The following is a 14,341-nucleotide window of genomic DNA, read 5'->3' on the forward strand; positions in this document are numbered from 1 at the left end:
ATGGGCCTTTGATACAGAACCTTTGTTTTATAACAGGGAAAATAATTAGCTTTCGGACAAGCTTGAGCTGTGATGTCAGACGCTTTCCATGGCTGCTGAAAGAAGTTATTAGTGCTGATCTAATGAAGCCTCTCTGGCAAAGCTATGCCTCTTTCCTAATTTGTCTCTTTGGGATTTTAACAAAATTAAAAAATGAGGTAAATGCAAGAAAAATAAATAAATAAAAGGAAAATTAAAAGGAAGATCTGAATTTGTATCGTATAAACCTAAGCAGCATTTCTGATGGGATCTACAGACAGCTGCAAAATAAACAAAACAAAATACATTACTTTGTTCCAGTATAAACAGTACTTGCCTCCATTAGTTTTGCAAAGAGAATTCTTTGGGCATATTTTTTTAATTAACTTTTTTTTTTCTTCTTCTCCCCTTCTCGTATTTCAAAGTACACATTGGAAAGTCTGGAAAGGTTCAGTTATTAGCAGTGTCAGCTTTCCTCCAAGTGTCGTCAGCAGAGTCCTTATCCGATAGAGTTACATAGACTGTGGGGACAGATTCTCTTCTTGCTTCCCCTGGTAGAAATCATGAGCAACTTCCCTGAATTCATTGGTACTGCTCCAACGTAACATCAGTATAAGCCAGAGAAGAATCAGACTCATTTGTCTCCGCTGGAACGCCAAGTCCCTAAAGCAATTGTGCTGCATGATGGTAAATATTATAGGAAGATATAGAGTGGGATGGATTAAAAGCGCCTGGCTGGATCTACGGAGGGTTTGATTTCACCCAGGAGGAATGAGCGAACGCAGATCACTCTGAGTTTTGAATGTCCGAGGCATAATCTAATTTCTCAATGTAGTCAACCAGTTGAAATTTGCAAAATATGGACCCTGTTGGGAACGTGGCTGAGCTGTGTCTGATTAGCATGTGTAACTGTTCAGTGGCAGGATTTTGCGAGCATTTAGTCTCTGCTTTAAACAGAATCATCACCAGCTGGTTATTTTTTACTGTTATTAGGTTAGAAAATAGCACTGAGGTATACAACAGTAATCACGAAGCTGTGATGCCAGGGAAAAAATAATCACATTAAATTGACCTTCATGAATAAAGAGTGAGGTTCCATTTCGCCTCATTTCTGTTCATTTTAAAACCAGCATTAGCTTTTCTGGCACATAATTTTTCATTGTTTGCTGAGCATGGCTCGATTAGAATGATTCATCGTCTTTAATATTAGTGATTATGGTCCAATTCAATTACACAACGTGTTGTACAGTTTGTTGTATTACTTTCCCGCTGTCCCCCATTGTGCCTTCCACTAGGGGAAGTGGAAGAGGAGAGGGAATTGAATGCATGGGGATCAAAAATGATACCCCCACCATACAAAATCTCAGTGGACAACTTGCAACTTTTATTCTACTTCTATAATAAAAAACACCTAAAGAGTTTTGAGTTTGGATTAAGTAGCGGTCTCCATTGAGTCACTTGAGATCTTGCCGTTTTGGAGTCTGAGCTGTCTTTTCTATGTACTTAAAGAGTGAAAGCAAGGTAGTCAGTGGATCCAGGACACTTTAAGCTTACAGTTTGGATTACAGTAGGATTTGGGAGATTTGTGCAAGTGTCAGATTGAGATTTATTTCATTGCTATTCAGTTGTCTGTTGAGCCATGGAATTCAGAGCAGAGTAGCAAACATTAAAATAACTCAGCTGTCTTGTGTGTGCTCAGAAATTAGTATCTACAGCATCTGTAGCCAGTCTGCTGCCCAATTAAGTTTAAAAGACTTATTTTTACTGGAGTGGAGGAGCCTAGAGGCTGCTGGCTGTAACTCTTGAGCTGCAAGTCCATGTTGCATATGTAATGGACAAAATCAGACTTGCAAGCGATGAGGCTACATGGGTCAGGATCCTATTATCCAGTCTACCTCGTCCTTCCCCCTCACTCCCTCCACCACACATTAGATATTGCCCTCACTATTTTCTAATAATTAGAGAATGCCTAAAACTTGAAGCATGAAGAGCTGATGGCTCCACTGTGTTTCAAACAAAAGACATTATCTATGTAGGACAGGGGTATTACCCATTCCCCTATAGGAACTACATTGGGGTTTTGCAGTAACCAAAGTGCATGAATAAATAATGCACCTACATCGTGACAGGGGAACAATGGGTAAGGACACCAGAGCAATGGTGAATCTACTTTGATTTGTATCACCACAGGAAACAAATGTATTTCCTGCTGTCTGATGTTTGCTTACAATTGACTAATTCAACTATTTATATATTTGTAATGAAACTTTGAGTTTGGCAGTCCCTTAGCCCACAGAGATATTTGCAATCCAGTACCTAGGAACTATTCATTGGCTAGTGCCAGATCCTCCACAGGTGGACATCAACAATTCTCCACAGAAGTGAATGTAATTATGCCAGTTTACACTAATTTATGGCCTAACTGTTTAATTTCAGTACAAAGGGTCATAAAGCAGACAGAACATTGGCTTTTTCCTTTGTGATGGAGTCTCTTGGTTTTTAAACATCATCCTAGGACATTATCTAACCTCTGTGTTACTCATTAGGGCATAAGATATTCCAGAAGCAGGCACAAGTCTGTCCCTGTCATAAAATTCCTTTATTCATCTTTTGGCTTAGTTCAATTTCCCCATGTGCTTGAGGAAGCTATTGTAGCAGGGTGGATTTTGTCACATTTACTAGGCATTTATAAGGGCTGCAAAGCATTTATTTTATTAGTAAATGAATTATTAACTAATTATAGGTGGCTGTTAAAGTGTGGCTGTAGTCAGACAGAGATTGTAAAAATAGTACTTTCTGATTCCACTAATCCACTCTCCTGGACAAATTGTACTTCCCTGCACTCTGATGCAAATCTAGAATAAGTGTATTGACTTAATGGAATTACTCTTGATTTTTGTTGGGGTAACTGAGGACCTAATTTAGCCCCTTGTGTGTCTTTGTATCGCAATCACTTACTTCACTGACAAAAACAAATGGTTACGGCTCTGAGCACCCCATAGCCAATAAAGATGTAGGGAAGTGAGAGGGACAGAGAGAGGCTGCCTTGTGCATCATCAATAAAATCACCAGTTAGTTCTAATTGCAAAAGCTTTAGTATCAAGGATGATGTAAGAGGCAGAAGGAGGCCGGTTCAATGAGTACATTCCAGATGGACTTTGCTTCATGGGCCCCTAGGGGAAACACGGCAATGCTTTCGATTTATAAGTGGTGGCCAAAAGTCAGGAACACATATGAAAGCTCACTATGCCAACTCGACAGCCCCATTTTTCTGATTGTTATAGGTCTTTAACATCATGGTTTGGTTCTTTTAGTCTATCTAGATATAGGTGCCTTAGGAATACCAGAGATAAATGGAGATATGCAATGGATCCCTCTTGGTTAAACAGCGAGCTTTGAATCTGGAACCCCCAGGACTAAAAATGTGAGTATCTGCTGCTCAGACTGAAGGAGTAATTCCATCTGCTGGCAGCTGTAATAGCCTCTCTTCCTCTTCCTCTTATGTGGACCAACCCTAGAAAGAAACACAGGCCCATGTGACACAGCTGTGGGTTGCAGGTAAGATAAAAAGCTATTAATGAGCATGAAGTGTATGGGCACAGTGGCTTAAAGGAGAGAAGACACTGAGTTTAGGGGCTGATGTTGAAAGAGAAAATCCTTATACCTAATCACAAATCTGTAAATTCTCTGGGACAGGGACCTTATTTTTGGCTGTATGTTAGCATAGAACAGTCAGGTCCCAGTCATTCATTGTAGCCTCAAGGCTCTACCACAACGTACATAATAATTGTAATAAATCCAGGAGTGGTCCTACCATGGCTCCAACAGTAAAAGCCAAAGCAAAAACACGCACAAACGAAAAAGCAACACTCCCTGGGTGATATTAATAAAACAGCATGGCCAGAACTCAAAAGCAGAAGCCTACTTTCATGTGAGGCATTAAGAGTGAGAGCAGGAGAGATGGAAGGAGACAAAAATATTATGAATGGGAACTAATAAATGTTGGTTTTGAATGAGTTCTTCAGTTAAATTCAATAGCAGAAAAGACAAACCTGCAGTTATGACTAGGAGCGTCTTGCTACTTTCCTACCTAGGACCCAAATTCCAATAAAACACATTAAGCCACTTCAGTGGCAATGAAGGCAATGATGCTGGCAAATAGCACAATGTACAATTCGTGAAACAGCCTCTGATGTCAGCGGAGCTCATGCCTGCGAGAAGGATGTCTGTTTCCCTAATATCATGGGACAATTTCCTTGAAGTGGAATTGTCTGTCCAGAAAAAAAGAAAAAGAAAAAGAAGTCAGCTGGGGGAGGGAAAAAACCCACCATCTCTGATTGAAATCTATTTTCATCTTGTGAAAAATATCTTAATTTTCACTTATATTCCATGCCTGTAGCTAAGGGCCATTAAAACTAATAAAAGTAAATCATTTGTGACAGATCTTAGAAAACAGTTTCTGCAATGCACCGCACTCTCAAATGCTCATTAGAAATAGTGGCTTTCTTTTCGGAAGAATGCTTGCTGAATGCTTAAAACGTGTTCCCTCCAACTTTTGACAACTAGCACAGGCTATGAGGAGCTTTGAAGCAAATGTTTGACATAAAAAAGATGGTCTGATGCTATAGCAAATAAGATTGGAGGGAAGCATCAAAGCAGAAAGCATTAGGATGAAATGCAGTTGGTGGAAGGAAAATCAACACATTCATTTCTGATTTTACATTTCCTGGTATCAGTATAAACAAGTGATTTGCATTTTCTGAGAATGCTGAATTCAAGTCGTAACAAATTAACTGTACGCGGAGCCTCCCCAACATGTCTTCTGACGATTGGGGTGGCAGAACCCCATGGAATATACTACACGTGCCAGACTGGGGTATTCAAGAAAGGAAGTGGGCACCTCTGTCTATGGGATGATGTCTACTCATTCATTTCAGCCTCCATTTGAATTGGCATCCTTGAGACTTGTAGTTTGTGTCCTGTTCTGATCTAGAGCTGTGGTAGGCAATAGACTGTGTTAAGACACTGTAAAAGGTATGTAGAGTATTTACAGCATTTGGCAGTACCTCTTAGAGGCTTAGTCAAATAAATGCTTCATTTACCTAGCATGGTATTTCACTTAAAACTCTGAACTCTATGTTGAATTCATCTGTATTGATCTAACAAGACAGACACGGTCTTCCTGTCTAATGCTGATGCCAAGAATGGTCACTAAAAACCTAAACTATACTACATCAAAGTTAATTTTCATTAGAGTTGGTCAACCTGTTTGGTTCAATTTTATAAAAACAAACAAAACTAGGTTTGAACCTCTGTCCAAAATCTTCTCGCACTTATTTCTTTGTTGGACGTGGAATGGAAATCTGAAATTTTGAAATGCATCAGAGAGGCCAACCCTTGAGGTTCCTCCGATATGACTAATAGCAGGAAAAACCATAAATCTACTGAAGTCGTTTACTCAAGTGAGCCTTCCAGCTCAGTACTTTAAGTCTCAGTGTCTCTGTTCAGGTATACCCCTGATTAGTATTGAACATTTTGGGTATTTCTCTGTAAGGATCTTTGAGTTTGATGTGCTGCCCCCTGCTCTCCTCCCCAACAACACATACCCACCCACCCACCCACATTTCCATGAAGACTGCAATGGGTGTTTGCAACTTAAAATTTTTCTCTATTTTATTTTAGCACTTCTGTTCTCAGTGGAGGTACAGCAGGTCAGTGGAGGTACATCAGCATATGACCTGACTCCTCAGACTAGAAGGGAAAACAGCAAAGGCTAACTACAGATTAATGTGTAATTTTCAATAGACTATTCAGAAATATTCACTGGGAACCCATCTCTGGAACTAATTTACTCAGACAATGGAATGCCTTTATATGGAGAGGAGAAACCTCTTGGGATTTCACCCACTTATTTTTCAAGCTTTTTTAAAAAGGAAGTAAATTTGAGGATATCTATTGGGAACATCATTCTACACATTTACCTAGCAAGCCCCTGGATGTTGATATATTGGTATAAATACTACTAAAACCTAATTTATCTCCTGTCTTAAGTACTAACTGTTCCACTTTGTTTGTTCTTTTGCCTCCCCTACATCAAACAAACTGTAACATAGCAGAACATCCCAGAAGTCCTGCCTATCACAGCTCCTATCCATATTTTATCCTTTCTGTCTCCACCTTCGCCTGCAGTTTCTTTCCACTGCTTGATCAGTTTTCATGGTCATTCAAGTCATAGGGGTGATTTGTTCAGGTAAAATGGAAAATTGAAACGGAACGGGTGCTGGATACAACATCATCCGCTTTTTCTGTTTTGTCAAAGTGCCTCGGCTGTTCATTTTTTCATGGTCATGAGTTGAAATAAATTAAACTTCCCAGAGGCAAAACTTCTCTAAGATCAAATTGGAATATATTGATTAGGCTCTTTGAGGGCTGATGGATTGGACTCTCATGCTTTATAAACACATTTACCAACACGTTTTCAGAAACAGTTGCTTAGCACTGGGCAAACTGATTGTGTTTATTTAAAACTGTGACACCGGCATACACCTGTAGCCCTCATTCTGGCCAATAAAGTCTCACTTCCTGATTGATGGAGACAAGTTGAGCTGTCTGGCTGCATGACTCCTAAGACTGGTCCCAAAGGTTGCAGGGCTGATGGAGTCCAGCGCAATGCATCAATGTCAGAGAAACAACTTAGCATGTCATTGAGAAGATCTGATCAGTGGGCACCTGGGAGAGAGGATGAAAGCAGTAAGCTAGAAGATTTTTTGAGTGCTTATGATGGCAAGGGGAATGGGGAGTCCCAACACAAGATGGTTTCAGAGACCGTGTATACTAATAGTATTAGCTGCATGACATAAGAGATGAATGGATGTATTTATTGGCCAGGGGTGTCCAGGCACAAAACTTCCAGCAATCAGAGGTGGGATGAAGCAGACTTGTCCATATAAATAGAGCCCAGGGAGGAATTGTGGATGCCACATGGTTAGAGCAGGGGAGTCTGAATTGTCTTTTGGCAGCTAAGACCCATTGGGAGTACCTCTAATGTGAAGGAAGCATACTACCAAAAGAGACCAGCCTGTCTTTCATAGTCCAGACCGAGTTTTCAAAGGATGGCTCTTAAACTGTCCAAGCATAAGAAGTCCACGAGCAGAGGCTGGGAATGGAGTACAAAGATATACATAGGTAAGAACTGGGGACTGGAAAGCCAGTGGGCAAAGTTGGGGAATTAGATACCAGATCCACGGAGGGAAATTCAGAATGTCTTACAATCTAAGAGCAGATAATGTCTAGAGTTTTAAATAAGGAAGTTATCTGGCTACTCTTGACATCCTCTGGAGGGGTCTTTAGTTGCCTCCCTGATCTCACTTGCCAATCAGAACCAGAAACAGAATGGGGTAGCAGTTGAGTCACCAGGGCACTTTTTCATCCTGTCTCTCATTGCTTCTGCATATCTTAGATCATGCTGAGTGGCAACATGCTGTTAGATGCCATCGCCCAGGGTAGTATGAGAGCACATTAAGGGAATGTAAGTCAGTGAGCTGAATGTTTAGCCTTAGGATGCTCTGTCCTGACTATTTATTCAGAGAAATACAAATTTGGGTATAGGACCACACACCATGTAGAGAAGCATGTACGGTGTTTCACCAGTGAGTTTACCTTGTAAAATAATCTCCCTTGTATAACAATCTAGAATCATGGTCTACTTTGGTGCAATTTAGATATAAGACAATGCATTTGGTATAATAATTCTCTCAGTATTAAAGCATAGGGATTTCTTGTGAGAACCTCAGATTGTATAGTCTCTGCAGGAAGATGGTGGAAACTCCCTCCCCCAACTAATAGCGCTTTCCCTATGGAGACTGCACCGTTTTCCTTTGGAGTCTATTCCTCAGTCCAACTGACCTCGCTCGTTTATTCCTGCTAATCAGACTACATTTTCTTTTTCTCTTAAATCAATCCAATTATTTCCAGTGATACCCACTGGAGCACCCTTAAAATATTCCTTTTTCTTCCATGGTATTTATGGTCTCCAAAGGCTCCTAGACATCTGTCCTAATGGAGAGTAGATAGAGAGTTATCTGACATGTCGGGGAGGAGAGGTTGCTTTCTTCCAATTCCATTACAGCAGGAAACATGCCGGATATCAAAGGGAAATTTATGTAATGTATTCCTGCATTGTTCACAACACAGCATCATGTTTTATGCAAGTGAAAGGAGCGTAAGGAGTGAGAAGAAGAAACCCCCATTTAACAGGCAGGGAAATGACAATAAAACAACAAATGGGGAAGCTGCCAGTAGATAAACCTGAGCTTTTATGGACAGATTCCTTAGTCATCATCACGCCCAAAAAGCCACTGAGCACACTGAAGAGGTGAGCGGAGGGGGCTAGGATGTTCTCATGGAGCATGCTCAGTTTTGCTCATTAGATAAAAGGCAGGCAGAAGCAAGAATGCATTTGGGAAACAGCAGGAGTTTGGAAAGGGGCCATGTGAAGATAAACACCCATTAGCTCTCCAGAGTTGTCAGTCAGGCACGAGGCACTGTGGCACAACCTGTGTGTTCATAGTTCTCAGTAACAACTTGTTTAGGTTGCAGCATGGGCCATGAGAGGTAAAGAGGAGACATGTCTTATAGAAGGCTTCCTATTTCCACTAGGACTAAAAGCCACCTCCCCCCACGAATGCAGCTTTTGCTCATGGTACTTCGGCACTTCCCCTTCCGGTTGCAGATGAAAGCAAAGAGGTACCTCTAAACCTGGAAGGGAATTTCCTCCTTCCCCTCACCTGTCCCCGTTATCACTCCCCACCCCAGCTCTCTAGCAGTTTGTTCTTTGAATATCAGAAGAAAAGTTTAGTTTGAGTTTGGGCTGAATCCTTGGGTCAATTCTCAGTACATCTGATTTGCCCAAACCTGACGGAAGGCAGAGACACAGATGCTAGGGCAAGAAGGTGTCATTTTTGTGGCATCTGGGTCTGGAGTTGCTTGAAAAGGTATGGCCGTACGAATAAACAAGGGTGCTGACAAGTCAAGGAAGAGGAAAGCAAAGCAACACATACCATGCCAGTGAGGACAGAATCCAGCAAAATGTGATCGAGCGTAATAATTAGGAGATTTTTGTTTGGATCCTCAGGTCACTTGCTGCTCACCCTACGAGTCCGAGCTAATGTCACCAAGGGGTGTCAAGCTCCCTCCGAAAAAAGACTCAGAGCTATCCTAAATCCTAATGCCCACTTCAATCAAGCTCTTACTGAGCTGTAGCCTTTGATGCCCAAGTTAAAAGGCCAGGGAAAAAAATCATGGGGTGAGGAAGTGACTGAGTTTAGGAAACCCACCAAGAGACTTAATTCCTTTTCTGATGTTGTTGTTGTGGTTGAAATATATATCCACATATATCTAAAATAAGTGAACAGGCATCCAGAGACAAAGGAAAATTTCCATTTTGCAGCAACAATCACAATGTAAAAAGCCTCCATTACCATGGAAACGGCCCTAAGCTTCATCATATCTAATGGTGATTTTCCAAAGAAGTCCTTGAAACATCTTTTGTTTCTTGCTTTGAAGTCAAAAAGAAATGGTCGAGTGCCAAGAAGAGGGCTATCAGCCCCAGCATCTCCAATCGCAGGACTGGTCTCAGCTGCTCTCGCTCTCCCTTGTTGCACAGGAGGTTCACTTAAGATAATTGCAACACACAAGTTAGAAGGGGGAGGAAAGCAAGAAGAAAAAAAAAAGCATAATGCAGGTGTCTCATGGAGCAAAATGTTCTCAACAAGTGGCCTGCTCTGGATTTCCATTACCAGAGCAACAGTGACAGTGGAGGCCTGTTATGTTAACACACAAGTGGCTAATAAATGAATGGGCTCCGGCCCCTCATGCTGAACCCACTCCTCTCACTCTCTGCAGGAGCATTAGCATTGCTGTGGTAGCAACTTTGTTGTGCCTGATTTAAGAATTAATGACCTAATTAGCAGTGCTGGATTGGGGGAAGGAAAAGGAGACACACCACCGAATATGTCAAGGGGCTTCTCCGTCACTAATGGAATTTCCTACTGCTTGCAAGGGATTCAATTGCATTGTTTGTGGTACAGCGCAATCAGTATAAAAATAGATGGAGGCTGCTAATGCACACTCAGAAATAATGTGCAATGTACACAGAAATGAGGCTCTAGCAGCCTACAGGTGTAGGTACTGCTACTCCTCATCTTGTGTGATCCGTTCTCAATGTACTGGGACATTTCTCTAAGACCGGTACTACCAGCAAAAGTAAAAAAGAAAAACAATTGGGATGCCCGAACACAGAGAGAAAAACTGGCAAACACTACTGGCTCCCACCAAAATAACACCATAAAGTCACAGCCACTGGGGGAATCTGTGCTGAACTAGCTTCAGGGCCCATCTGATTTAAGAGTGGTTGTGCAGCGGTGGTTGTGGCAGAGTGTATTTTAATAACTCATCGCACAAGGCTCAGGATGTCCTGTCCGTTCTCCAAGCTCCCACTTCTTGGATTTTTTTGACTGAGGTGATACTTTATAGTCTTTGCAGCTTTCCTTCTTTTCTTAGTCTCTCTGCTCTCCAACAAGAGATACTGTGAAGTGATCAGAATGGCCCCATTGACCACTGTCAAAGTGTAGATGGTTTGAGATCTACCACCTCCCATTATTTTACCTTTATCTAGTGAATTGAATATTAACTTCAGTTTCATAAGGCTCCTGGCCCTGTAAATTATAGTCAGGGGCTAGCATTTTGCGTGGGATTGAGTTTGGGATCACAATCTCCTTAAGAACCTTCCTCTGATTTTCTTTAATCTCCTTTGGAAGCACTGCAGGAAAATTAGTAGCTGCTGCAAAGTATACAGTCTGCTCAAAGGATGCCATTACATGCGGCAGTATATCATAAGTGGTGAACATGTTTTCCTACAACATATGGCAGCTTGTGTATTGCACTGCACAAAGGTGCAGGAAAACAATACAACCTGTATTGCAATACACTGTTTCCCCACAATATATTGCAGCATACTGCATAGCAATGTATCCAGGTTGTCTCAGTGTCCACCTTCTCCCTTCAAGAGACTATAGCATGCTGCATCTAATCCCCATATGAACAACATGTGGGTGTTAGATAGCAGTTTTCACCTAGAGACGTCTCATTTTACAAAAGTGAGAATCATTGGCTCCATTTCACAGATGGCGAAACAAGCACAGAGAAGCCAGTGGCCAGATTATAAACTGTTTACTGCCACACTGGAGAGCGGTAACTCATACAGAAAGACCCACCGACTATATGTGCGAGTAGCTGCTTTGCAACAGAAACAGATCTGGCCCTGCATCACTTGCCCTGGTGTACAAAGCAAATCAGTATCATAATATCACAGGAAAGTCTGGGTACATGCCAATAATTCTAGTAACGGCTACAATCTTCTAGGCTATTACCAATGAATGCCCTAGTGTGTTCTTATAAGAAATGGCAGAGCCAGAAATAAAACCTAAAGTTCACGGTCCTCAGGCAGTATCCATATCATGGGATTATTCATGTATACTCTTCCTGTCCTTTAAAGCAGTATGTCATTATAATTTACTTAGTCTTCACATCTTCCTTCTCCTTGTGGAGACAACAGGATGCTGTCTTCCACTGTATGTTCATCCACCTAGCTATTTTCCTTGATTACTGGGTCTCTAGCACAGCAGGTTTCTCCCTAGGCCAGGTTTAGTCCCCGAGTGTCTTAGCTGGCAACCATTTCACTCAGTGCCAGATGAGGACTAAATAAAGCTGGATTCATTTGCTGAATGTGAAAAGTCATTTCAGTCACCCCGCTCCGTGGAACTGTACAGATCTCTTAGGTCTGCTAGGATTTAGTCTTTGCTCAGCTAGTCTTCCTAGCAGGCGATCCCATCCACAGGGGCCCTGCATGTTTCTTAGAGCAGCAAGGGTCCTCTGGTTCCTCCAAATTTCCTTCTGTATCAACAGAAACTTCACACACAAACTAGCTTCATCAGATCCCAGTAGAGAAGGGAGCTCGCTTCCGTTATCCCTGTAAAAAACTACTTGCATGACCCAACAAGGCTTCTCTAGTTGTTGTCGGAGTACCAGGCCCTTTCTTTTGGCTACATGCAATCCACTAGCATGGTGCCTTTTGGATTCAGCAAGAGAGCTTTCTACACATTATGCTGCTCTACAGGGAACACTTTGTGGACTATACACCTACCAGTGCACAAGAGTCACCTTGTTATCAGGACATAGAGGCCAGCACTAATAACCTACGTTTGTACCATGTATTCAGGAAGTATTTGGTAGAAGCAAAGGCCCCTGTTCTCCATTGCATCTGAGCTAGGCTCTGGCATACTGGGCAATGGTGGATATAAGAACCTGGATTCAGCTCCCTAATCCCCAGCTTCTTAGCCTCAGTGCAAGTTAGTATAAGCCCCCTCCTGCTCTGACTTCTTGCATAGTTTCTGGAAGTTGTATACATAAATTCAGGAAGCTGAGAAATTTAGTCTGGAAAATCTGGTACCCATTGGTTTCAATGGGTATTGGAATGAATCAGGCCTAAAGTGGGAATCAAAAGATGGGAAAGATGATGTACTCAGTGGAAGATATCTAAGAGCAACATAAGTAGTGTTCAGTGGACTGTCTATTGATCCTGGTGCTGCAAAGCAAGGGCAGACTGGGCAGGAGAAGTGATTGCAATGAGTGAAAATGTGTGCTGAAATATTTACAGTTGATGCCATGTGTTTTATCTGATGTTTCCACTGCAGAGCAAATACTCATGGAATGAATGCATACATGAATGATGCAGCCACCTCTAATTTGTACTCATTCAATGCTTAGATCACATCACTCATGCACTCTCAATCCTTTTGTTTCTCAAATATGTGATGGTGGACCTGGGATAATGGCAGCATGACCTTGAGCATATGGTATCAAGTGGAGTGCCCCAGGGTTTTTTTTTCAGTATCTTTATTACAGACCTGGAAGATGTGTTGGAGTGCACCCTCAGCAAGTATGCAGGAGATATCAAGCTGTGGGGTGTAGTAGATATGCTGGAGGGTAGGGCTAGGATTCAATGATCTAGAAAAATAGGAGGATTGGGCCAAAAGAAATCTCATGAGATTTATCAAGGACAAATGCAAAGTCCTACACTTAGGATGGAACAAATCACATGCACTGGTACAGCCTGGGGACCAGCTGGCAGCAGCTCTGCAGAAAAGCACCTTGGGGTTACAGTGGACAAATAAGCTGGATATGAGTCAACAGCATGCCCTTGTTGCCAAGAAGGCTAAGAGCATACTGGGCTTCAATAGTAGGAGTGTTGCCAACAGATCTAGGGAAGTGATTCTTCCCCTTTATTCAGCACTGGTGAGAGCACATCTGGAGTCCAGCGTTCAGGTTTGGGCCCCCCACTGCAGAAAGGATGTGGACAAATTGGAGACAGTCTAGATGGGGGCACCAAAAATAGCTAGGGAGCTGTGGCACACAACTAATGAGGAGAGGCTGAGGGGACTCAACTTATTTAGTCTGCAAAAGAGAAGAGTGAGTGGGGATTTCATAGCAGCTTTTAACTATTGGAAGTGTGGTTTCAAAGAGGATGGAGCTAGCCTGTTCTCAGTGGTGACAGATGACAGAACAAGGAGCAAGGGGCTCAGGTTGCAGCAAGGGAAGTTTAGGTTACATCTTGGGTAAAACTTTCTCATAGGAGTGTAGTAAAACACTGGAACGGGTTCTTCAGAGAGGTGATGGACTCTCCATCCTTGGAGGTTTTTTAGACCTGGCTAGACAAAGCCTTGGCTGGGATGATTTAGTTGGGGATGGTCCTGCTTTGAGCAGGGGGTTGGACGAGATGATCCCCTGAGGTATCTTCCAACCCTCATTTTCTATAGTTTGATGAAATGGCCGCTTTATTCCTAGGAACCTGGCTGCCCTACTTAGCACAGGCTAGGTTTTCAGCTGTGCTGAGCTCTCACAGTAATCACTGAAATCAGTGGGAGATGAAAGTACTTAGCATCTTTGAAAATCAAACCCCATCAACCTTACAGGGTCCCAAGGACATTGACAATGTCTCTGGAAGTGACCCTTTCCTTTTGTTGTGGATTTGACTTCTCAGCCACCGTGTTGAATTGACAGCTCTGCGGCTGACACCCTCTCCTTAAATGACTGACTAGCCTCAGAGCAGGATTAGGTACAGCACAAAGCTTCTCTCTCAATACCCTGCAAATATGTCTCAGCCTTGACCTGGAGTGACCCCCCTGTAGGGCTGAGTGAAGAGTTCAGTCTCTATGGCTCATTCACTCACTGTCCTGTAGGCTGAATTTGCTATCAAAAAAGCCAG

At 42.3% G+C, this 14,341-nt stretch overlaps 1 long non-coding RNA gene across 1 annotated transcript; it reads left to right on the forward strand.

Moving 5' to 3' along the window:
- The first annotated feature begins 489 nt into the window (after positions 1–489).
- On the forward strand, positions 490–6,785 carry LOC109286530 (uncharacterized). Its single transcript, XR_002094598.2, has 3 exons — positions 490–705; positions 3,333–3,442; positions 5,701–6,785. It is a non-coding gene; the product is annotated as an uncharacterized LOC109286530 (long non-coding RNA).
- The last annotated feature ends 7,556 nt before the right edge of the window (positions 6,786–14,341 follow it).

The sequence above is a fragment of the Alligator mississippiensis genome, chromosome 12 (assembly GCF_030867095.1).
Source record: "Alligator mississippiensis isolate rAllMis1 chromosome 12, rAllMis1, whole genome shotgun sequence".
NCBI classification, from domain to species: Eukaryota; Metazoa; Chordata; order Crocodylia; family Alligatoridae; genus Alligator; species Alligator mississippiensis.